The sequence below is a fragment of the Chinchilla lanigera genome, unplaced genomic scaffold (genome assembly GCF_000276665.1).
Source record: "Chinchilla lanigera isolate Chin_1 unplaced genomic scaffold, ChiLan1.0 scaffold00005, whole genome shotgun sequence".
Classification (NCBI taxonomy): Eukaryota; Metazoa; Chordata; class Mammalia; order Rodentia; family Chinchillidae; genus Chinchilla; species Chinchilla lanigera.
The window spans coordinates 30,156,449-30,184,273 of NW_004955406.1; the positions used below are offsets into that span (position 1 = coordinate 30,156,449).

The window sequence follows — 27,825 nt, forward strand, 5'->3', positions numbered from 1 at the left end:
CACCATTGATTCATATTATTTTGTCTTGAGACTGTATCATTTTGAAAGTTCTTGCTTTGATTTGTTTATGTTTGTGATATTGATATGCTGCTACTGTTCTATTTCTTTGTTTGTTTCTCATTTACTACTCTCTTTAAAATAGAAAAATAAAAAATAAAAAATAAAATAAAATAAATCCTCACCATGACCAGTGGAGGGAGTGTTATGTTCAACTTATGGATAAGGAAATAAAACTTCAGAGAAATTAAGAATTCATCTAATCTTAAATGAAAAATTCAGGAAACATTCTAATATATCTGATTTAAGGTCTATGGGCTTTGAATCTATGCTGCTAATGAATTTTTTTCCTCTTAGAGAAGAAATTTTGACTGTCATGGTTAGTTGGGTCTATCTTACTCTGTTCTCTATGTGTAATCATACCCAAAATATTCTCTTCTCAATATTTTTAGAATTTCATGAGGTATTAATGATGTTAATTGGGAATGCAAAGAATAATACCAAGTATGAATAAGATATATATGGACATTATAGTGTTATTAGTATATATGAAGATGCATTAAAGTGAATAGAATACATCAAGAATATGACACTTACGGTAAATATTCCGTAGACAAAAATGAAGATCTGAATAAACTTCCATGTCTGTCTCACAATAGAACTGGTAAAAACACTTCAGCTAGGAGGACTAACCAAATCGTTTTTCTGAATTTCTCATTTTTAAGCATCTTTTGCTTTAGTGGTTACATCACTGCTTCTGTTCTGTCATTATCTATCATGAACTGTAGCTCCCCAAGTATCAGGATCTTCTTTTCAGTATCTAGTTATTCATGTCCTGAAAGTTCAAGAATGAGATTTATCATTCCATTTTAATATTTGCTCATTATAACTACTCAATATTTGTCAGTTCCTATTTAAACACTGTAATGATTGATACATTGGGTCAACTTGAGAAGTTTAGAAGCTTAACTAAGTAACTCAGCAGTTCTACACCCTAGCGTGTAGAGGACATGCCCTTACTGCTCTAGGATATTGTTCATTGTGTAAACTTGAGAAGTTTAGAAGTTTAATTAAGTGACTCAGCAGGGGGCCAGGGTCCTCATTTTGTGAACATCCTGAGCCTGTGCAAGAAGAGGGCACAGAAATTGTGTGAGTGCTAGGGCACTCACACTTCTAGAGCAGGTAAACTGCATACAGTATAAGGGAAAAAAAAGAGGTTTGCTCTCCCCTGCTTTTGCTCTTGTTGCTTTTGCTGTCTTCTATTGCCTTGAAGTGCTGCCCCTATGCCATGCCACCCTGCCTTGGAACCAACTGATTATGGACTGAAACCTCCACAAACTGGGAGTTAAATAAGCCTTTCCTTCCTTAGTTTTGGTGTCAAGTATTTTGTCTCAGCAATGAGAGAAAAATAACTGAGACAAAGATAGTTTATCTTATATTTATTTTATATATTTATTACCTTATATGTATGGAACTTTGAAAAATAGATATTATTTTCCCTGTGTATTTTTTCTTTTTTCTTTTAGTTTATTAGTGCATGTGTGTAGTATACAATGTTTACATTTCTTGTGGGAAGTTGGTACATGTATGTAACACATCTTAATTCCTTTTTTCTTCTATCCCTTCCCTCCCTCTCCCTTCACCCATATCTTGACCTGCTTCTCCTTTTTTGGTATATGTTTTCAGTATATAATGTTTACATTCCTTCTTTGTATCTGCTACATGTGCACAACATGTCCTGATTCTTTTTTTTTTATCCCTGATCAATTCCCTTCCTCCCCTCCTCTCTCTCCTCCCAATTCAGTACCCTTCCTCCTTGAGAACAATCTAACTCCCTACTTCATATTATCTTTTACTCTGGGTTTCTCATATAAGAGAAACCATGTGACATTTAAACTTGTGTGTCTGATCTATTTCACTTAACATTATGGTCTCAAGGTGCACTCACTTTCCTACAAATGACTCAAATTTATCCTTCTTTATGGCAAAGTAGTACTCCACTGTGTATAAATACCATACTTTATCTAGTGATGGACATATAGACCACTTGCAAGGTTTAGCCATTATTAATTATGCTGCTATAAACACAGGTATGCATGTATCACTGTAATATGAAGTCTATCTCTCTCGGGAAGATACACAGAAGTGGAATAGCTGAGTCAAATAGAATTTCTAGTTTTCATTTCTGGAAGAATCTCCACATTGATTTCCGTAATGATTGTACTAGTTTACATTCCCACAAACAACACAGAAGTTCTTTCTTCCCTGCAGCCTCCCCATCATTTTTTATTTGATTCCTTGATGATGATCATTCTTTTTGGAGTAAATGGATTCTCAATGTTGCTTTGATTTGCAATTCTCTGATGCCTGTCAATGTTGAACATTACTTCATGTATTTATTGGCCATTAGTACTTCTTTTGGGAAATACCTATACATTTCTCTTACCTATTTTAATTGGGTCTTTTATTTGAAGAAATTTATTGCTCTCAATTCTTTATTCTAGATATGAATCTTCCAAGGAATCACTGGCAAACATTTTTCAAGCTGAGGCTTAACAAAGATGGTGTGAATTCTTAAGTCACAAGTTGAGGAATGGTAAACTGTAATTCAGGTGTAGAACTGTTTAATTCATTTTTCAAATTGAGACTTAAGAAAGATTGTATAAATTCTTAAGTCACAAGTTGAGGAACGGTAAACTGTAATTCAGGTGCAGAAATGTCTAATTCCAAATTCAACTCTGTCAAATTCCAAATTCATTCTGTAGTATAGCTAAGGAAAGGATGTTTCTCTAACAATGAGCCTTGCAAAATATCATGTGCATGCTTTACACTCTAACCAAGACATAGTCCCTTCTGTTTATGTGGCATTCTAAGCTCTGGGTGAGGCAACTACTCTCTGTGCCAAAGGAAGGAGAATATTCGAAACGTTTTTCAATTCTCCAGGAAGGAAAGAAAGCAGTTGCTGATTTTGACAGAGGAAAATTAATCTTACAAATTAATGATCAATTTAAAGATTAATAATCAATTGAATATATATTTTTTATTTTAAAGAAAGATAAAAAAGGAATAAAAGCAATGATAGAGTTTCAAAACATGATAACAAGAAATTAACAATTGTTAATATATTGTGTATTGCTTTCAAAGTAGTTGCTCAGATTACAAGATATAGGCATGCAAAATTAATCACCCAAAATAAGCACAAACCAATCTTTTCAATGAACTAAAAGAAATTAGTAGTATAATTATGTTTGCTATTATATATTTTTTTCTTTTCCCTCCCTTCTTTTCTCCTTTCCCCCATCCCAGGTGTTCTTACCTTTTGAGCAGTTTCTTTCCCTTTCTCAATATCTACTGCAGATTTTGTATCTTATTTACACTTTTTTTCTTATGCTAGGGAGACAAGACAATGTTTACACATGCGAGTTTGATTTATTTCCCTTATGAGTATGGTCTCTAGTTGAATCTGTTCACCTCTAAAAGGCTTGATTTACCCTTTATAGCTGGCAGAATTTAGTACTTATATCACATCTTTTTTATTCATTCCTCAATTGATAGTCATTTGGATTGTTTCCAAGATTTGGCTATTACAAATGGCACTGCTATAAACATGGGTGCACATATATTGTTGTGGTATGATGTTTTTATTTTCTGGGAAAATACCCAGAACAGAAATAGCTGGGTTGAATAGGACCTCTAATCTTAGTTTTCTGAGGGAACTTCACCGTGATTTCCACAATGGTTGTACCAGTCTACACTCCCACCAACAGTGGAGAAGGGTTCCTTTACTCCCATATCCCTGTCAGTATCTGTTACTGGTTGATTTGATGATGGCCTTTCTTTCTGGAGTGAGATGGAATCTCAGTGTTGTTTTAATTTGCATTACTCACATGACCAATGATGCTGAACATTTTTTCATATATTTTTCATAAATATATTTTCATATATTTATGAATCTCAGATGCCCATTTTTGGATTCAGTCTTTAAATTTTGGGGTCCTGATTTTTTTCAATTTTTTATACATTATAGATAGAAGTCCTTTGTCTGAGGGACAGTTGGCTAAAATTTTTTCCACTGTGTGGGTTTCCTTTTCACTTTGTTGGTGTCTTCTTTTGATGTACAGAAACTTTTTAATGAGATGAGATCCTAGTTGTTGATTCCTTAAAGTACTTCCTGTAGTTTAGTTTTTCTTCATGAACTTTCTGTCCACCCCCGTGTCTTCTAGTTTTCTACCTACTTTCTCTTCCAGTAGATTCAGTGTTTCTGTTGTCATATTTAGATCTTTGATACATTTTGACTTTAATCTAGTGCATACTGATAGACATGGATGTAGTTTTAGTCTTTCACATGTGAAAGTGAAAGACTCAGTTTTTCCAGTACCATTTGTTAAAGAGGCTATCTTTCTTCCAGTAAATATGTTTGGCTCCTTTGTCAAAGATAAGATAGCTGAATGTGTTTGTAGTTGTCTCTGCATCTTCTAATCTTTTCCATTGGTCCTCATCTGTTTTTTTTTTATGTTTGTTTGTTTTATTTTGGTTTTTGCCAGTACCATGCTGATTTGATCACAGCAGATTTGTGATATAATTTCAAGTCAGGGATTGTGATGCTTTCTATCTTGCCTTTGTTGCCCAGGATTGTCTTTGCTATTCTAGGTACCTTCTGTTTCCAAATGAAATTTAGAAATGTTTTCTCTAGATCAATGAATTATGCTAATAGTATTTTGATCAGGATTGCATTAAATCTGTATAACAGCTTTGGGAGTATGGCCATTTTCAAAATATTGGTTCTTCCTATCCATGAGCAAGGGATATCTTTCAATTTTTTATATCCTCTTTGATCACTTTCTTCAGAGTGCTGCAATTTTCAATGTATAGATCTTTTGCTTCCTTTGTTAGATTGATTTCTAAGTATTTCATTTTTTGGATGCTATTGTGAAGGGGGTGGTCTCCCTAATTTCTCACTCAGTGAGTTTGTGGTTTTTGTACAGGAACACACTTGATTTTTGAGTGTTGACTTTGTATCCAGCTGTGCTATGAATTTGCATATTAATACTAGAAGTCTTTGGTGGAGTTTTTGGTCTTCTAAGTAGAGTATTATGTTATCTGTGAATAATGATAATTTAAATTCTGCCTTTCTTATCCTTATTCCTCTTATTTCTGTCTTTTGTCTAATTGCTATGGCTAATGTTTCCAGAACTATATTGAACAGGAGTGGTGACTGAGGACATCTTTGTCTTATTCTTGGCTTTAGAGTGAAAGCTTTGAGTTTTTGCCCATTTGGTGTGATGTTGGCTATTGATTTGTCATAAATGGCTTTTTTCAGATTGAGGTAAACACCATCTGTTCTAATTTTCTGTAGAGTTTTTTCCATGAATGAGTGATGGACTTCATCAAAAGCTTTTTCTGCATCCATTGAGATGATCACGTGATTTTTGTCTATGGCTTTGTTGATATGGTATACTATGTTTATTGATTTGTGTATGTTGAACCATCCCTGCATTCCTGGGATGAATCCCATTTAATCACGATGTATAATCTTTTTGATGATTTGATGCATTTTGTTTACTAGTATTTTATTGACTATTTGCATCTATATACATTAGAGAGATTGGTCTGTAGTTCTCTTTTTTGGTTGGGTCTTTCTCTGGTTTTGGTATCAGTGTAATAATTCTTGCCTCCAGGAGTGAGTTAGGGGGAATTGCTTCCATTTCAATTTCCTTAAGGAGTTTGAAGACTATTGGCATGAAATCCTCTCTAAATTTCTTGTAGAATTCAGCAGTGAGTCCATAAGGACTTGCACTTTTTTTTGTTGGTAAGTTTTTTATTATATTTTTAATTTCATTAAGTGATACTGAGTTACTCAACATTTTTATATCTTCTTGATTCAGCTTTGGTAGTTCATATGTTTCTAGGAATATGTCCATTTCTTCTGTGTTTTCCAACCTCTGTGAGTAAAGATTTTCAAAGTAGATATTGATCTTCTGAATTCCTACAGGTTCTGTAGTGATTTCTTCCTTTTCATTTCTTATTGCACAGATTTGAATTTTTTCACTCCTTTTTTGGTAAGGTTGGCTATGGATTTATCAATTTTATTTATTCTTTCAAAGAACCAACATTTTGATTCATTAATTCTTTCTATTGTTCTCTTAGTCTCAATTGCAAAAATTTCTGCTCTAATCTTTATAATTTCTTCCCTTCTATGGGCTTTGGGCTTAACTTTTTCTTTCTTTTCTAGAAGTTTGAGGTGTAGCATTGGATTATTTATTTGTGCTCTTTCTGTTTTCCAGATATGAGAATTCAGCACTATAAATTTCCCTCTTAAGAGTGCTTACATTGCATCCCACAGATTGCAATAAAGTATATTTGCATTTTCATTTGAGTGTAGCTATTGTTTAATGTCTTCTTTAATTTCATCTGTGACCCATTGGTTGTTCAAGAGAGTGTTATTTAATTTCCATGTGTTTATGTAGTTTTTGCAGTTTCCTTTGTCATTAATTTCTAATTTTATTGAACTATAATCAGATAATATGCATGGGATAATTTCAATCCCTTTGCCTTCACTTAAGCATGTTCTATGGGCTAGTATATGGTTTATTTTAGAGAATATCCCATGTGCAGCTGAGAAGAATTTGTATTCTGATGATGTTGGGTGGAACACTGTGCACATCTACTAAGTCCATTTGGCCACACATTTGGTTAAGTTCTGTTATTTTTTTTGCCGACATTTTGTCTAGCTCTTTGTGAAAATGGGGTATTAAGGTCCCCCATTATAACTGTGTTATTGCTTATTTGATTTTTCATATTTATTAATATTTCTTTTATATAGTTGGGTGCTCCTCTATTTGGTGCATATATATTTATGACCGTTATCTCTTCCTCTTTTCCCTTAACAAGTATGCAGTGACCTTCTTTATCTCTTTTGATCATTCTTGGTTTGAAGTTCACATTGTCTGCAAACATAATAGCTACCCCTTCTTTTTTCTTTGTTCCTGTTGCATAAAGTATAGTTTTCCATCCTTGGACTTTTAGTATATGAATGAACATATATTTCCTATGGCAAAGCACTGAATGCTCTCTAGCTACAGGGCTCAGGGCTATTCGAGTTAATTCTATCTAAATGGAGGTTACATATGAATTTACCTAGTTTATCAATTTGGACATTTTATACAATTTATACAACTTACTTAGCTATCACCTTAGGTAAATAATGTAAAAAAAAAGTATATAAAATAAGCTATTCAGGTTACATAAAACTCAATTTCACTTTAAATCAAGTTTATCCTAGATGAAAGGACACTTGGAGGCTTTCAAAATGCTTTATGTGGTGATTAGAAATTCTAACTAGAAATGTTATAGTCTACAGATTGAAAAATATCTAATCATGATAGATGATATCTGTGACCTCCTTTCAATATGCTATATGGAGTTTTCTGAGAAAGAAGAGAAAGATTTTGCTAATACAGTATGTCTGTATATCTTACTTGATTCCTGCAGGAAAACAATGACAGGCATTTATAAAAACTGTGATTCAGAAATATTTTGAAAATAACTAGCCAACTGAGCTCAAATTTAATTTTCTTCTACTGTACCAAAACAAACTATACTCTCTGGTCTTCAAAGGAATCTGTATTCATAGAGAAATTACCATGGAAAAATGTTTGGTTTGTTTTCTTCTACTTAAATGTAATTTAAAAGTTTATAAGGAAAATTTTATTTTGAAGTGGAAATGTACCCCATGGATACTGAGGCAAGTTTTGTCCTCCCCAAATATTTATAAAATGTTATGGTAGAAAATACATATCAGGAATCTACTATAATAAAACTTTTAATAGACACTTGGGTACATTTTAGCCAAAATCCACATTCTTGGCTAAGGATGAATACATCTACTATTTATAGTTAAATTGTTCCTCTACCTGGAGAGACTCCTGCTCTGGAAGGCATTTTTAGAACATGAAGTACTAATATCTTATTTCTAAAGCAGGGTAACTAAATGGCAATCTTTTAAAATCCCTTCTAGGGAGAAGAGAAATGCTGAGAATAGATTAAGAAATCCTATCTTATTTGAGAGACTAAATCATAACTGTATAAATAGAGTCATAGACACTTTTCACCACAAACTAGGCAATTGTTATCATGTCAAAATTCTACACTTCCCATGTGTCATTTTATAGTGCACTTGTGCAATTAGTACCGCCTACATAACCATACCCAAGTCTCAAATCACTACTTTTTACATAAACTGATAAAGGTCAGTTTAGCTAAAGGAGGAACCACAACACACAATGAAAACAGAAAAGAAGAAGAAAATTAGGGTAATCCAATGAAAAGGAAAATAAAAATAGTCTCCTTGAGGATTCAAAGCACTTACTAAATTTAGATATCTTATAGCATAAATATTTCCAATATATAATGTCCTCCTATAATATTACATTCTCCTCGTGTATGAATTTATTATTATCATCATTCCTTGTGGAGAATATCACTGTTAATATCTTCATTTCATAAACAGTAAACAATAATTCAAAGAGTTGGAGTATTTTTTAAAAATTTGCCTCAGATATCAGACTAGAAGCCTTGTAATTTATAAGACAATCACACCTCTTAAAAAAGGAGGATAAGACCTTACCCAAGAACGAGGTTAAGTCAATGAGGACACAGATCAAACTGCACTTCAGAGAATAACCTGCTGTTTATATTTAGTGACCTCTCTGTGATCTTCTGAAACAAGATTACTACTACAATCCTTCATGTGTCAGTGTAATAGTAGTAAGTTTTTCTTACCTAATTATAAATTACTCTATTAAGTAATAGTAAAAAACACTAGCCACTCATCATACTCAGTAATAAACAGCTGACCTCATATTTGGTGGCTTCTAATTGCACAGTAGCAGTCATTGCTATGGAAAAAAAAATTTTTAAAGTTCTACCTTAAATTTCTTAGTAAAAATATTTTTAGGTAAATTCTTTGCCTATGTAAACAACTACTTATCCCATCTGCAGGTATATGTTAACAATAAACTATGACTTCTAAATCCATCAATAAAATTAAGACAGAAATGATATCAAAAATCAACAAATGGGATTTTATCAAATTAATAACTTCTGTACAGCAAAGGAAACAACCAACAGGTGAAGAGACAACCTACAGTTTCACCAGCTATTCATCAGATAGAGGAATAATATCTAAAATATATAAAGAACTCAAAGAATCAGACCCCCCAAAATAAAAGGCTTTGTCAAAAAATGGGCAACTGAAATAAATATATACTTTTCAGAAGAAGTACTACTAGCCCATAAGTAACATGAAAAATGTTCAACATCTCTGACCATCACAGAAATGCAAATATAAGAAACACAGATTCCATTTTACCCCAGAAAGAATAGCTACCTTTAAGAAATCAAACAATAACAAATATTGGTGAAGCTGAGGTACTAGTTGGGAGGGCACCCTTACACATTGTTGGTAATAATGTAAACCAGTAGAACTCATGGAAATCAGTATGATGGTTCCTCAAAAAACTAAATCTAGAAATTCCATTCAACCCAGCTATGCTCCTTCTAGGTATACCTCTAAAACAGTTAAAGAAGTTATATTAGTGTGATACATATGCATCCATGTTTACAGCAGCACACTTCATAACTAAATCTCAGAAGCATCTTATATACCAATAAACAAATGAATAGATAAAGAAAATGTGGCATTTACACACCATGAAGTACTTCTCTGCTTTAAAGAAAGATAAATTTGTATCATTGCTAGGAAAGTGGATTCATCTTGAGAACATATTAAGTGAAATAAATCAGATACACAAATTTAAATACCTCATAACTTCTCTTACATAAGAAACCCAAAGTTAAATTATAAATAATTTAAAGAGCAATTTCTTACTTTTTAAATTTTTATTCTATTTTATCCCATTTCCATGGTGATGAGGATCAAGGTGAGAACTCCATACATCTAGGCAAGCACTCTAACACTGAACTGTATTCCTACATTCATTTTGTTTAAGGCAAGTTCTCACTAATTCGCTGAACTTCCTAGGCTGGTTGAAACTTGTGACCCTCCCACTTCAGCCTCTCAGAGTGGTGGGATTGCAGGTGTGCACCACCACATCAGGCTAATACAGTTTTGTTTTTAATTCTAACTGGATGCCACTGTTGTAGAGTGCAGCATAACTACAGGATTTATTTTTTATTTTAAAGAAAAAAATAATAACAAAGACAATAATAAAACAACACAAAAACAATAAAAACGATACAGAATTTCAAAACAAGATGATAAGAAATAACAATAGCTGTTATAGTACATATTGTTATCTTCAACGAAGTTTATTTTTGAAAGCAGGGAAGATGAATCTGTTTTCTTTGACACGATAAACAATTTGACTAAATCACAAATTGGTACTTCGAAATTATTGAATTTGCTCCTTTTTAATTGCTTCTGTATTATTAGTTAATGTATTTCTACAAACTTCTGTGTGTGCACATGCACACACACGTAGAGTTTGACTGGTTGACTAACAAGAACTTTGATTATTTTCAAAGCTCAGTACTTTTTATTCTTCCTTCCGAGTAGGTACCTCTCCAATTACCACCTCCTTACGTTCAACTTTTAAATTTATATCTCCAACTTTGTGTGATGACTAATTTCAGATGTCAATTTAACTAAGCCAGTGGAGAGCTTGATATTTGATTAAACATCATCCTCAGTGTGTTTGAGAGAATGTTTTCATAGGAGAGCAACATTTGAAGTTGCAGACTTAGTAAAATAGATGGTCCTCTTCATTGCAGGTGGGATCACCAGTCAATTCAAGACTTGACTAGTACAAAAAGATGGAAGAAAATAGAAAGCTCTCTTTCTCTCCCTCACTGCATAGGCTGAGACATTGCTCTTCCCACTTTGGACTGGAATTTATACCATCAGCACTCCTGGTTCTCAGGCCTTCAGACTTGGACTGAAATTTACATATGCAGCTTTACTGAATCTCCAGTGTGCATATGACATACCATAGGACTTTTCAGCTTCAAAAATTGCATAAGCTAATTCTTCATAATAAGTATAATTATATATATATATATACACACACACACACATATATATATATATGGAGAGGATGACAATGAAACAGGCATGTAAATGGAATAATGTAAAAGAAAGTATGTAAATGGAATAATGATTAGTTCACAGTGTAGAAAAATTTAGTAGACTGTAGGTAAAACTGTAGACTTATGTTGTCTCCAGATGAATTTTTTTTAATTAAAATATAAGATATTTGAATCTTACTTTGTGGATGTTGGGACCATTGCAAATTTTAGAAGGCGTGAAATAGCCAGATCTTAATTTTTGGAAGGTAACCATTACATCATGAAGGATTGCTATGGTTTGTGTCTGTGTGTCCCCCTCAAAGCCTCATGGGGTCATGCAGCAGGCTTTTAGAGTTTGACTGATTATGGGTGTGAGAGCTACACCACCCTGAGGTGGATAATTTGCGTACATAAGGGAGAGGAAGAGGCTGCTTGCTGCCATTCCTCCCTTGTGTGCTTGTTGCTTTTGCTGTGTTCTGCCTCCATGAGCTGTAGCCCTCTGTCATGTGCCACTCTGCCTTGTAACCTGCCAAGTATGGACTGAAAAAGCAAACTAGTTTGCTTACAAACTGTAAGCAAAATAAACCTTTCCTTCTTTAATTTTGGGAATCAGGTATTTTGTTCCAGCAACGAGAGAAAAGTAACCAAAACAAGGATAAAAGGGTTAGAAAAGAGGCCTAAGATCATGGCAGGATGAATGGTAGGAAACCTGGCAAACTGAGAAGTGGTGAGGAAGAAGGTGAAAATGAAAATAGAGACAAAATGAATGCAAGGAACATGGTGGGTTAATGGAGATTTTGGACTGTGATTCAATTCATGCAAGTAATGAGATTAGCAAGTGAATACATGAGAAGAATAAATATGAGGAGGGAAGACAATTTAAAATGCCTAGATTCTGAGATTTCAGATATGTGCCACTGGGAGTATGATGATGCCATAAAGTATGGCACACAAGAGGAAGACTGAACTGAGAAAGATGATAACAGGCTGAGCTGAGTATGAAGGATTTGATCTGCTTCTGATCACGTTCATATTATAGCAGTTTTGCTGAAAACTAGACAGGTGGATCTGGCATAAAGGAAAACACACAAAGTGCATTAGTCAAGGCTCTCTCAAGAAACAGAATCAATAGAATATAAATACATATGTCACATATTTGCACATGAAAAAATATATTTATTCATTCACTCCTGTCCTTATTTATATTTTAAATACTAGTTTACTATAATATCCTTTAAGTAACTCTCTCAAATTCTAAGTCAGGATAAAAATCCTCCTGTCTTTTCTTCCTTACAATTCATGTCCATTCCTGCCAGGGTTCCTATTATACATGACTCTAAATTATATTAGGTTCACCAAATTTATTGAGGGCCTCCTCTTACCAGGACAGTACTAAGAGAAACAAAATGAGTCAGTATCTCTTCTCAAAAATTTACAATCTAAACAGACAGCATTTGTATCATAAAAAAGATACAAACAAGGTGAAGTGGAGGATTAAATGAAGTAAATCTTTATCATGTTTGTCTTTTCCACAAAAAGGGCAAGAATCTCTGTCTCTGTCTCTCATACACATACACATAAACAAAATAATACAACATACATACCTATGTGTATGTCACATAGTAAATAATTATTGAGTGCAATTCTTTAAAATAATTTAGTAAGCCAATTAAAATAGATCGATGCATGTTGCAGGCTGAACTGTGACCTTACTAAATTCATGTTGAAGTCCTAACCCCGAGTACTATATTTGGAGATAGTGTCACTAAAGAGGTAGTTAAGTTAAAATGAGGACTATAAAATAGATTCTAGTTCAGCTTGACTGGTGGCATTTAAGGCAGAAATGGGGACATGCAGAGAAGTATAAGACAACAGAGAAGTATAATCATGGAGGGAAGATGACATGAGGGCCCAGTGGGAGGAACGCCACCTGCAAGCAAATGAGAGAGGATCCAAACCTGCAAGCCCCTTGATCTTGAATTTCTAGCCTCAAGAACTATAAGGAAATGCATTTCTATGTGAAGCAGGCACAAGAAGACCATCTAGAAAACAAGAACATGATTAAGATGAAAAATAGGCTACTTATATTTTTATATATCTTCACACTGTAAAAGTGAAAGTAACTGCTCTGTAAATTTAGAGTTAAAAGGAGAGGGTGACTTAGTGCACTGTTGAAACATGGACTTGACTAAGGGTTCTGGATCCCTTGCAAGGATATCCTCCTTATTGTTTATAACTTATGCCAAGCCCCTCCCACTAAAGTTGCTAATTGTGTCTGCTTCCTTGCTTGCATAATCTACCACACACAAGACTTGCCCACGTACTATAGAATATATGTGTGGATGCATGTACATCTTAGAGTATTTTTCATCAAGGTGCAATGAGTGTTACAGTTTAGATCTAAGATGTCCCCCCAAAAGCTCATTGATCTCCAATGCATCAATAGTCAGAGGTGGGATATAGAGAGGTAGGGTTAGATTAACCTCCACAGTGGATGAATCTGTTGATGAACTCATAGATGAATGGGCTATTAGGAGGTGGGACCAGTTGGAGGAAACAGGTCACTGGGTAGATGTTCTTGAAGAGCATCTCTTGTCCTGCCCATTCCTCTCTGGCCCTTTCCTTGTCTCTGTTTCTAGGCTGTTATAAGGTGAGCAGCTCTCCTCTGCTACACTTTTATGCCATAGTTTCTGTCTTGGAGCCAGCTGACCATGGATTTAAACCCTTGCAAATGTGAACCAAAATAAACCTTTCCTCCTTTAAGTTGTTTTTCCAGGTATTTTGTCACAGTAATAAAAGTTGACTAATGCAGCAAGCTTGACATTTCAGTTATTGTGTGCAGTCTTAATACAGATTAGTGCATGATTCTAATAGGTATTTTTGAACCCTAGAAGTACCTTAAATAGCATCTCCTTTTGCAACTTTCTTGGGTTATTAATAGTTTAGAGCTTTATATCCAATCTCAGAAGGTCACTAAAATCATACTCTTTGTGTTCATAATTTTTAAAATGTATATTTGACTTTAAATGTTCTTTGAGAGTATTGTCCAAGAAATCTTCCCAAATCTATGATGAAATGATAATTTTTAGATTTTTACTGCCATGAACTTTTAAAAAAATATATGTCTGACTTTCTGGTTTCTTGCTCAAATTAAATAAATGAATATAAACAGCTTCATGACATAACCTATGCTACAATCTGTGCCACAGAAAGAATATTGACCTATCTGTGGTGAACAAAATATAAAATCTTGTATAACAAATTAGCTATAAGTGAAGCTAAACATAGCAAATGAGCAATATCAAGTTATTAAGTCAAATTTTATAAGTTGACCAGGTTTAGAAATTTAATGTCTATGCTCAGTGAAAGTAATCAAGTTTATCTACTCAAACAAGGTTCAGATCACAGAAAACTTTATAAGTGCCATGTTCTAGTCACACAAAACAGATTTATGAGTAACAACACCAATTGTCAAGATTTTTAATTGATTTTGTATAACTCATTGGTTGATATAATAAATTATTAAAAGAAAACAACACAAAACAGCAGCACTGAATTCACTCTTAATTCACTTCCTTGATTATAACAGCTATGCATAAAACAACTGATTTAATCACTATATCATGAACCCATCTTAGACATAAAAACAGTACAAGTGAAATCATGTCCATGAGCCAGACTCAATGGCCTACGCCTATCATCCAAATATTCTGGGATGCTGAGGCAGGAGGCTTGCAAATTCAAGCCCAACCTGGGCAACTCAGTAACTTAGTGAGACCCTGTCTCAAAAAATTAAAAAAGGGCAGAGGGGATACACATACCTCCATGCAAAGGCCCTGGGTTCAATTCCCAGTACCATTAAAAAAAAAGAATCACATCCATGGTTGAAGCAGTTGTTCAAATGATGGTGACCTTTCTGGTTAATCAACTAATAGTGAGAACACCCCTAAGACCCTCATTTTTCCATTTCTAAGTGAAACTTGGCAGGGCTATTCCAAAGGATTCTATGGGCTATTCTCTGCAAATAGATAAAAAGCCCAGACGTTGAACAGCGGCTGAAAGCCTCATCTGAGTCCCTCTGTGATGCATCTATTGGCCTTCAAGAGTGCAAAACTGTCCTGAATAACTCATACAAAGAGGACAATTGTGTCCTCATGGCCCTGAGGCGCCAACTGCTTTCTTCAACTAAGTGATGCTAAAAATTCCACATATTCATAGAATCCAGTATAATAAGTATCTAAATAGAATGTGACTCATGCATTAATTCAACCTTCAGATTCTCTTCAACATGATTTGAACTTTAGCAGTTTTAAAAGTTTTTAAAATTGAAGACTATCCTTTTGCAAACAATAAAATTTTACATCCCAAATAGCTGTCAAATTAAACTGAAATTTGATTTCACAAATTTGTAGAATTAAAAAGGCAATTGGTTTACTAACAAGATATCTCAATGACAAATACACTTACTCCAAGATTGCTCAAAATTAAGGGTGAAGAAACTTTTACCTTACATTTTCTAACAAGCTAATATCCCTAATATCTGAGGTACATAGAGCGATGCAGAATCAAATTATTGAATCTTACCTTCCTTTTGTCAATGCCTTCTGTGATGAAAATTTAAACATTAGCAAGAAATTTAGGGTCACAAAATAAACCAGGTATCAATTAAATATTAAGAGAGTTTTGAAGTGTTGTCTCATGAAAGAAGAAAATGGTAATTATTCTTGCTCAGTAATTCATTATTTCAATTTTTTTTAACTTTCAACAAGGTTAACAATCTTACATAGTTTCTAATGCTTTTCTAAGTACTAAAAATATTTATGAGTGCCGGGTGTGGTGGTGCATGCCTGTAATCCCAGCACTCTGGAGGCTGAGGCAGCAGGATCATTGTGAATTCGAGGCCCTGTCTCAAAAAGACAAAAAAAAAAAAAAAAAATTTCTATGAGTGAAAAAAAATGAAACATCTGAATTGTTGTCCTTCATTTATACAAAGATCATATAACATTTGAGCACTTGCTATAAGCTTTGGAGCATGTAAAGATTTACACTTGTGAAACTAGCCCTTTACAAGTGTGTTTTTAGTCTAAGGAAATCCAAATTCTTGTCATATATGAGAATTTTTATGAGAGCAGAGGAAAAATTTTTATTTCATTTTAAGCCTAAGCCCCATTGAAGTTGGACCTTTAACATCTTTTTGCACAAAGAATATTTTATAAGCTGTATATGTATTGCTTATCATACTTTTATTCTTTGATTTTTTTCTTAAGCCTTGTAGTGACAAAATAATTTCACTACTGTGCTCTTCATCATTTTTTGCTATATCAATTTTAAAATTTCTGTATTCTTAAAAAAAAGAGACATTGTCATTGTGGGTATTTGCATATGTATTTTAGTTGTTAAGGCTTCATCAAAAGAGGTCTGTAATAAAGTATAGCTTGTGGCTTATATCTCAGGGTTAATTAAAATTCAGTTAATCATACTATGTTGATTGACTGAAATAAATCATCTCTTAAAAATGCATGCATTTACATATTTTTGAAAAAATATATATGCATTTATATATTGTTATTATTGAATGTGGACAGAAATTCAATGAATTCATGTTCATACTCATATAATGGCATTCCTTAATACTAATGATGTCACTATTATTTGTTTTTCTATCATCTATCAAGGATACTACAGATATATCTAATTTATATTTTCTTTGATTCTACTTTGCTTTTCTTTGCTAGGATTAAATAATATTACTTCTATAAAAATTATACATACTCATTCTAAGTAATAAAAACCAATGTAGCATGAATAAAATTATTTTTAAAGCCCTTAAAATCCTAACATCTAGAAATCATTTTTTAAACATGTATTAATTCATGCTATGCCTATTTTTCTATATCAGACACAGAAAAAAGACCAATATAGAAGATAGGTGCAAAGATCCTACTCTACCTGACTTTTTAAATGAAAAATATTACTTAACTATATTTACCTTTAATTAAATAGAAGGAAACAAGTGATACTATAAGAATTACTACATATTAAACATTTCCAATATACAGAATGTATACATGCATAAAATATTCCTGTTAAGTTGCAAATATCATAAGAAATTATAAGTTTAACCTATGTTTCATAAATGTAAACTATATTTATTAACTTTTTGGTCCTTAAAATGATATTATCCCATTTTTATTTATTACATTTTCTTCCTACTCACATTTAGAAGTATCTTTGCAGATAATTAATATAAATTCTATTTTCTGATTTATTTTCATGTTGCTTGGAGGTACACATCCAGTCTGCCAGTTTCACTTATAATATCAGTGAGTAGGTAGGTAGATTCTGCCTATTAAAAAGATATATCAGGGCTGGGGGTGTAGCTCAGAGGCACAGTGCCTGCCCAGCAAGTGCAAGGGCCTGAGATCCATTCCTCATACAAAAAAAAAAAAAACAATGAAGTTTTTTAATAAATTTAAACTTGCAACATGAAAACTGACTGGAGAACTAAATATTCTAATTTCAAGATCAAAGAATTTAAGAGATAAGAGAAGGTGGTTTGGTTTCGTGTGTTTGTGTTTTAATCTTTGAAATCAAGTAAGGTCAGGAAGGAACAGGGCATAAAATTTACTCTATAAACAGGAAGAAAATATGATGAAATAAAAGATAGTAGTGGCATAAATGTAGAAAAAAATCTCATCAACTAACAACAGAGAGACTCTAGTTTGACCATTGCCATGCTGAGATAGAGTTTGCTTCAACTACTGCCTTCTGTACACATCTTAGAAGATGCGATGGATGACTGTAGTAGATGCTATCAATGCCCACCCAACAGCTGCTGTTTATAATACAATAGTGCTCTTGTAGTGTTCCCTAGCAGAAGTGTTCCTGCTTTGAAATTTAAGATTTATAATCCCTCTGAGCCTAGAGCTGCAGGGTTATTAAGTACAAATTCTCCTAAATATGTCACTCTATGATGGCTCCTCTTTCTTTTTTCTTTCTCTCTTTCTTCCTTTCTTCCCTCCTTCCTTCTTCTTTCCTTTCTTTGTTTCTTTCATTCTTTCCTTCCTTTTTTCTGTTCTTGCAGTCATATATGTTTTTCATTTTGAAGACACAAAAACACAGAAAGGTCTTTATTCCAGGAAGCATGAAGTTTCCTGGAAGAAGATTCTCCATCTCTCTATCCTTTTAAAGTATGCCTATGATATAACCTTTAGTTATGCTTTCAGCAGCCTTATCATACACTCTGTCAGAACATAGTGCAACATCTAGCTTGATGTCTCAGTTTTGATGCTTCTAGATGCTCTAGATGCTAGATCTATAGAATAAAACCAATGGATCCCATGGTCATGAGACATTATTACACTTCTTTTGATTTACAGTAGTTCCTTTGATGTGATGTATAGAGAGTCTTTTACTAGTTAATCAAATTCTCTGTAAGTCTTCCTTTAGTGGCACTGACAGAAGCCCTAAAAGCAATATTGTAGCTTCAATACCATGCTCAATAAATGGACCTATTTTGATAGAAGCAACTGGATGTACCAACTTGGAACAGACTTACTGTAGGTGAGTTGCTATTAAGGAGTGGCTTGGTAGTCTCAGGAAATGAAAACATGTTGGAGGCTCAGTATTCTCTCTGTCGCTTGCAGTTTGGAAATTGGGTGGCAACAGCATGTCTGCCTTGGAAAATGGCAGCCCATGTTCCCGGACCCAGAAAGAGCTTACATCTGGGCAACTATAGCCATTTTGTTCACTGTGCTGGCCAGTGACGAAGGCTGACTAACATCACCAGAACAAGTAATTTTTACTTGTTGGTTGTTACTGTCTCTTCTGTGGTAAATATTTCTGGCAGACATTAATATGTGACAGAAAAATTGTCATGTTTCCTATATATACTTACATGTCCATCTACAGACCTTTATCATAGCTAGATAGCATAGACAGATATTGTGTATAGATATTATGAATACATATAAATGTATATATGGATATAATTTTACACTATTATTTTGCCTTTTCCATCCTGCTGAGGTCTTGGTGTTATTTTCAACTGCAAGCATAGAACTGCCTCTGTTACCTCTTTTCTCTGTGTTTAGATTTCCCATTTCTAACCTTTTAAAGGATGGATTTTTTTTATTTGAACAGCAAGTTTTCATTTAAACAGTTTTGTGGAACAAAAAAGTTAGTGAAGGAGAGCTGCCCTGACCAACCTGAAGAGTGCAAGAGCAGTGTTGCTTATACAGCAGTAGAAGGCCTGTGATTGGTCCAAATTCAAGCCTGCTGATTTGTCTGAATTCAAGTCTGTGATTGGCCCAAATTTTAGCCTACTGATAGGTCCAAATTTAACTCTGCTCAGTTCAAATTCAAATTTGCTGCCACCACAGCAAAGATCTCCTGGAGTTGGTGCAGTCTACTGTCAGTAGCGGTCACGGAGGCAGTTCTGAAGAACATCTGAGACATCAAGAAATGAGGTTCACAGAGTGGTCATATCTCTATGAAAATGGTAGAGCTAAAATTGAGGAATCTTCAAGAGAGCTAGAAGTGTTAATCACAGATTATGGGGGCTTAAGGAGGTTGGGAACATTCGTAAGAGACCCAGATCCCTCCCTGATCTCTGCCACTTTAGGGTACTTTCCCAGCCACGTCTTCAGAGATAGTCAGCTGGCTCAAGGGAAGAAATGGCATAGCAGAAGGGCATAGTAGAGGAAAGCTGCTCACATTATGACAGCCAGAGAGTGGAGAGAGAGGGAAGAGCCAGGGAAGAAAGTGTGTCCTTCCAGTCACACCCTCCTCAACCTGCCTCCCCCTACCTGGCCCCACCTCCTAAAAGCAAGACGTCTCTAGTGACCCATGGGCCAATCCTCTTCTAGAAATCCTATTTATAAGTACATGAGGCTCTTGGTAGATATCGAGATATAAACCATAATAAATTCCAATCAAATTTAGAAGATGCCTAGTACTTTTATTTTTTCTCTTTTCATAAAGCTAACTTTACAAGTTTCTTTTACTTATTTAACAGTAGAGACCATAATCAAAATAGAAATCATTCACCATGTCAGCTTTTCAGAATTTATTATAACTAATTTTTGAATACAGTAAAACAATGTTGGAGACCCTTTTCAGGAAAATAATGATATAAATGTTGAACTAAATACTATCACCAAATCCAAATCAATAATGGAAAATAATTCCCAGTGACACATGGATAGTGTCACTTGTGATTAATACATCTTTTCTCATCGTTTTTATCATGCCTATCAGGTAGTAAGAAAGAAGTCAAATATAGACCTCCCTGAATCCTTAATGTGAACAGTTATATCTTTGCTATTTGCTTTTAAATTGTCCCATTCTTTATTTGTTATAAGTCAAGTCCCATTATGAAACTCATTATTTAAAAGTTCAATCTATATTTTGCTACTATACTGTATAACTGAAGAACATATTTAAGCAACCTATGTATTTGTCCATCAACATGCAAGGAGAGGGGGCGCTCAGGGCAGAATTACCTGCTCTGATCTGTCCAGGGACAGCAGAGGCTTCTGGCGCAGTGACCAAGATGTCCACTCCCAGGGAGCTGTGCTGTGCACACCTAGAGGCAAGGGGTGTGTCTAAGAAACTTGCACGTCTGACATGACAGTCTCAATCCCACAGCAGCTGCAGGATATGGTAGGTCAATGCAATGAGAGGCCAGGTTGGGGAAGGGATGGTACTGTCAAGGGGAACCATTTCTCTTCATGTTCAACCATGGATTTTCCTGGTCCTGTGGTCCAAGGGAACGATATGTAATATAAGAACCTGAGTGTGCTCCTGTATACCAGGAGCTGCCTGCTTCTCCCAGGGCTCTGCAGCATCCAAGGCTGCTCCATGAGAGGGTGCTTCTGCCTGAGGTGACCTCCCCCATCTCCCATCACTGTGACAAATCCTCAGCCACTGCTGGGCTGGGGCTGGAGAGGGGAGTTTACCTATCTGCTCAATCCTTTTTACGAATCCTGGAAAGGCTTCCAGGAAATTCTTTGAAATGTTCTAGATGAACAGATAAAGAAATGTTGTGTTTACATACAATGGAGTCCTACTCTGCCATAAAGAAGAATAAATTAGAGTTATCTGTAAGAAAATGGATGCAACTTGAGACCACAATGTTAAATGAAATAAATCAGACATTCAAGTTTTAAATATTCAATGGCTTTTTGAATGAAAATCTAAAATATAAGTAAAGAGCAAAATAAAAGATAGTAGTAAGAAATAGGGAGATAGACCCTCTGCAAATGAGAAGGGGACCAAGAGACTGAGGGGTGGGGAAGTGGATGAAAAAAAAGGAAGATGTGTTCTGTGCATGTACCAACTCCCCACAAGGAATATAATAATTATTTCCTAAAAATATGTACCATTAAAAATTATATAAATTCCTTGTTTTAAAACAAGAAGAAGAACACATTTACTTAAGGTTAAATCCTGCCCTGGGTTTCTCATGTTGGAAAGTACCATGTAAGTAAGCGGAAAATCCTAACAGTAGAAGAGTATTTGCCAAAATCAGTGAATGGCAATTACCGTGACACTTCAGAACCAAAAATAGACTGAAAGTTAATTATTTCCTTTGAAGGAAAATAAAACGACAATGACATTTAAATAGACGTGTCCAATAAGCCATCTTCCTTCACGAAAGAAATAATAGAGTGCTATATATGAACATGCCTCCTAGTGCCCAGTTAGGCTGCCTTATAAACAACCAAAATTAGAATCTCTGCCTCAGACTATATGGCCCAAGAACAGAGAGCTTGTCAGAGTAGAATATCTACACTTCATATTCCATTCCTTTTATCCTCTCCATGTGGCTAATGAATATGAAAAATTTGGATCTCACCAGTGTATGCCCCAAGGTCCATTCTCAACAAGACACATATCATCATAAACATTGTATAGACCTTATAACCTCTCAATCAGTTATGACCTAATGTTAGGGGAGTTAAATTTATCTTTCAGCTTCACTGCTGCTGTGAAAGATTAAAAACTCTGGGCTGGGGATTTAGCTCAGCGGCACAGTGCTTGCCTGGCAAGCATGAGGTCGTGAGTTCAATTCCCAGTACAGAAAAAAAAGAAAGAAAGATTAAAAACTCCATTCATGGCAATTCTTAATTATTGCAAAAGCATTTTATTCTTTCTTTAAAAGAATGATTCATGGACACCAGTCTGCTATGCCCACATCTTGGTGCACACATTGACATATAGGGTTTATTCCTCAGAATCCAGTAATAGTCTAAGTTGTATTCAAGCTGATACTAACTTACACCATGGCCCTTCCTAACAAATACAACATAGTGTTCATTAAGCATTTGTTTTTCCCCCATATGGTGGGTTAATTCCCCCAGAAAAAAAGATGGAATGATAGGGGTGATACCCCTTCAAAATGATCAAGCCTTGAATGTTTTTCCAGAATTCATATTTAGACTGCAGTCCAAGGTGTCACTTCTTTCCATACTCCAAAAAGTATCTAGATAGTGTACAGTGATGGCATCAGGTGTGAGTCAAATGGCCAAATGCACAGGGTCCATAGTCAGGCTGCCTCACTGACATCATGTCTCAGACCACTACCAGCACTGTGCTCTTGAGGAAGCTATTTAAAGTCTCCATGATATTCTTAGTTCTTCAAAATGTATGGGTAAGTGAGACTGGTTCTGAAGATCACTGAGATTTTCCACATGAAGTCATTTGTTTATCTCTCAAAAACTTTGATTGTCTATTTACATTTAAAAAATAAAATGGAACTGTGGAAGTAATTCAAATTTAAGATAATTAATATGGTTCTTTTTCACAGCTGAATAAGGTTGATTCAAACCAATATAATTCTGCCTTCACTACACTTACCTTCTACATTTCTTTGAAGTCATCAGAGAAATTTGCTTCATACTTACTGTACCTTTTGCCTGGAATCCCATGTCTCTAGATGGTTCTGCAGTTTGACCATCTCAGAGAGAATGTTGCTGACCACCTGATGCAAACTAGCATCTTATACCACCCTCTGACCCTTTAAGCTTGACTTTATAACAATTAGGGCCATCTCATATTTTGTTTTATATTCATTTACTTATTAAGTATCATGAGGGCAGGAACTTTTTTTTTCACTGCTATACTGTTTATTACCTATAGCAGTGATTGCCTGGCATGATGTAAGTACTAAAAAAAGAATATGTTAAGTACATAAATGCCTCCACATATAGAAAGGTGAAGGTGATGGTACTTATCCTATCCCTTCACCTGACTGTTGCACAAAGTAACCACGATAAACTACATATACTGATGTAGAAATTTTAAGCACACTAATATAAAACATTGGTATGATCCTAGAAAATTTCTATCCCTTAAATAATACCATTCTCAGCAAATACATCCTTACTCAATGTCCTCCCAAAAGATTTTTATTTTTAATAATCTAAAGATTTGTGATGCAGCAATGTAAACATTGCTGTTCTAGGATATTATAAAAATACTAAATTGGCATTTGGAGATAGATAGATAGATAGATAGATAGATAATAAATAGATGACTGATAAACTTTGTTTCCTGATTTCTACAAACATTATCTTCCAGAATTACACTGAAAGAGTATTTGATTGATAACTTATACTGATGAGAGTTCCACTTATCAAGAAATTGACCAATGAGAATTCAGAAATAGTAAAATGTACACAGGTTTTCAAAATGTAAATGTGCCAAGGATTTGAATCTTAAGAGCCAGAGTATGAAAATTCTTTTTCTGTTTGTTTGTTGGGTTGGTTGGCTTTTCCTATCCTTTTCTAAATGAATTCTGTAATTCAACATATGCTAGAGAAATGGATTAATATCTTACCCCATAAATCCTAAGTAGCTATCTTGCTAAAGCTAAAATGTGTTTTGCAAAAAACAATACAAAAATATCTTGCATATGATGAATAGGTGTTCATAAAAAGGTAACTATTGGTATTAAAACATAATCACACTGTAAATTCCTGCCTGGAAGCTACTTAACTGAATACAGAAATAACCACATGGTCTGGCAATCAACATTTATTTCTATTTCCTACACTGACAAATCAGAGCTGAGGTCAATACAACGTAGGCTTTTATAATAATCTAGATTAAGCTCTATTTTCCCAATGCTAAATTTTCTGTTTGCAAGGATAATATCATCATGTGTTCGCTAATAACATAGAATGGCAGTGTGTATTTTCATTAGTAGCTAGAATTGCCCTGCCTCTACACTTTCTTGGGGGAAAAAAAGCAAAGCTCATAAAAGCAAGAAAAATTGAAATCAAAGACTCATTTCCTGGATAAATCCCTGAATTATGTATGATGAACTCCATCGTCTCCCTTACAACTAAAACAATGACACATACTCCTTTTAATCCTAGAGTCCAGTCCCTTTCATTTGTCCAAAAGGTCTAGAAGGCAACAGCTGCTGAAGAATGGACTGTGCTTAGTCAGTTGGAATTAGACTGGCATCAGTATTCAAAACACTTCTACTCTGTGAAAACATAGCAAAGTGACTGACAAGGACACTCATTCATAGTCTTATTTCCCAAAATGCATACTTATAATAATAGCATACACTTATACCACACTGATTGTGTGCCAGGTATCACTGTAATTGTTGTATACATGTGTATGTGCACATATGTGTATGTGTCAATCTTGACAACAATGCTATAAAGAAGTGACTCTTATGATCCTTCCTATTGATGGTAAAATTGGGGCCCAAGGTCACTCAGATCAAAAATGACAGTACTGAAATTTAAACCCATGCCATTTGGGCTCTGTGCTTTTACACATTATGCTAGACTGCCTAGCATGGACACTTACCCCAGAACAATGCCAATCAGAGGACTCACCTCAAGTCATTTTCCCTGAAGTACCACAAAAGGAAGTTTTACTAACTTTGAGGACAACAGTAGTATATATTACTGTCTCCTTTTCCTTCAAGTGATCCTGGGACTTTTTAGAATCGTAATGTCTACAGCTGGACCCAGCAGAGCTCCTGTGCCACATTAAGTCCAAAGATTGACATGGACATTCAGTAGGCATCAGTACAGTAATGATGGCAAAGCACAACACTGAGTACCAAGAATACACAAAGGTAAAGGGAGAATGGCCTTTATGCTCAGACACTGATGTGGACTGAACTGTACCCCACACCCCACCCCAACACAAATCCATACAGTGAAGTTCTAGTTGCAATGTGATGGCATTTGGAGATGGAGATTTTTAGGCAACAATGAAGTTTATGTGAGGTCATGATGCAATTAGTTCACTCACAAAAAGAGACACTTGAGAGCTTTGTTGCACTCTCTCTGTACTGTGTGAGGATGAATAGAGAAGGTATCTCTCTGTAACCTAAGAAGAGAGGCTTCATCAGAAACTGACTACATCAGTGCTTTCACCCTAGATTTCCAGTCTGTAAGGATGTAACAAAAATATTCCTGTGTAAGCCACCCTCCCTATGGTATTTTCTATGGCAGTCTGAACAAAGACTAGAAAAGTTTAATGGCAGACAGAACAGGCTTGTACATCCATGTTCAAGGAACAGATTCAGACAGGAGGAAAAAGACATATAAGAGGCTCATTGGTGGAAACATATATGCTTTTTAACAGAAAAGGTAAACAGAGGATAGCTGTTTGTTACTGAAGCCAATAATAATTGCTTTCGTTATTGCTATTTACTAATTACTTAATATTTAACATAACCTCTTCTTATCTAGTTTACCAATGCTGCGATAAGCCTAAATCTAGACAGTATACTTTTTTCCCAAAAAGTATACAGGCAAAAACTAGCTGGAAAGACTCAACATCAACTCTGACTTCAAAGAGTCAAGCAGAGAGAATGGCAGCTTCCAGAACTACATAACAGAAATCCAAAAAATAAGGCCTACTTTCAGTTTTTAAAAAAAAAAAAAAGACTGTGCTTAGTTTTAGCTCTTGTTGAAACAGCTTCTTATTTGTGAACTGATTCTCCCTTATAAATTAATCTAATGTGAATAAAAGGATAATATTAGCCAAATTTAGACATGGATACTACTACTAATCTCAACAGATTCTGCAGGAGGCTTTGCCTGGTCAAAGTTATCGTGTGCTTTTTAAATCTTAAGTCATTTTCTCTTTCAGGTGAAAACTGAGGAAATATTAATGCTTTAAATTTAGCAACAACATATTTTGTAGAATTTTGACTTGGAATCCCAAAGTATGTGATCCCCATGTGATCTTATGTGAATTCACTGAATGCTAAAACATTTACTTAACACCTATTATTTCAGTATGTCCATATTTTTGTCTGACACTCTCAGTTGATTTGAACATTATGTTGTCAAAAACAGCCTAGTACTCAAGAAAAATTGTCCCACAAATTAGTAAAGGCATTCTTTGTCAACCATCTGGCAAGCTATTAAGTGAATGATTCTTTTTTTCCAACCAAATGATTTCAACACAATCTACAACCAGATGTCTTCTGTTTTTGAACAAATGATAGGGAGTAATTTCTGACTATCCACAGAGGTATAAATAGTAGAAAATTTTGGCTCCATTTGAAGTGAAATGCAACAAACTGTGAAGTTCAGAATCCAATATACACTATTTAATTTTATCTCAATTTTTTGATATATTTTATATTTGCCAAGATTATTTCAAAGAATAAGAAAAATGATACATTCAGAAGTAAACAGATGATAAATGTTGGTTCTATTTGTTTTATTCTGCAAATAAAATTTCATATCAAGAATTATGGGCTCCAAGAGCTGCTGGTCCCACGGTTCGAGTCTGTGCTTTGCTCATACCGCCACGGTTCCCAGCTGAAACTCACGGAGAGAGCCAAGTATTTCCCATCTACTTCCTGAGGGCAGAGCAGACGACTAAGGGCCCCACTGCTATTACAGACTGAGCCTCTGCCCTCCCTGCACCCATGACAGAAAGGAGGTCCTCACTCAGAAGCCCCAGGGACTTCTCTGGTTGGAGGGGCACGTGTAGCCTCTCCCTGCGCCCAGTGAGCAAATTCTCCAGGAGCTGCTGGTTCCATGGTTCGAGTCTGTGCTTTACTCATACTGCCACAGTTCCCAGCTGAAACCCCCAGAGAGAGCCAGGTATTTCCCATCTACTTTCTGAGTGCAGAGTGGGCGACCCAGGACCCCACTGCCATTATAGACTGAGTCTCTGCCCTCCCTGCACCCACAGCAGAGAGGAGGTCCTCACTCAGAAGCCCCAGGGACTTCTCTGGCTGGGGGTGGGGTGTGTAGCCTCTCCCTGAGCCCACCTGCACGCCCTGCACCAAGCAAGCAAGTGCTCCAGGAGCTGCTGGTCCTGCAGTTCCAGTCTGTGTTTTACTTTTGCCTGGACCCCCTAAAAGGGGTCCAAGGCACAGGCAGTCTGTGACTGCCACCCATCCGGCCTGCATCTGGTTCCTGTATGTGTCCTGAACTGACTGGAGACACAGAATCAGGTGGTTCACAAACTGTTTACCCTGCAATTTGTGTCTGGATTTTGCCTGTACCCTGAACTGCCCGGGGACATAGGTCCATTGGACTGGGATTGTCACACCAGTGCAACCAGAGTCTGGGCTGTGCACATGCCCTGAACTGCAAGGGGATGCTGGATTAGACAGTCGGCCATTAGCTGATACCAATGCCTGTGTCTGAGACCTGGGATGACGAGATACAAATCAACAACTGCTGGAAAACCCGAGACTAAGTAGCACTTCTCAGAGGTCACTCAGGGGCAAACCTGACCAAC

General features: G+C 35.3%; 1 long non-coding RNA gene across 1 annotated transcript in view; it reads right to left on the bottom strand.

Moving 5' to 3' along the window:
• Positions 1 to 27,825, bottom strand: part of LOC106150126 — a 198,936-nt gene that overhangs the window by 93,705 nt on the left and 77,406 nt on the right. The window lies entirely within an intron of this gene.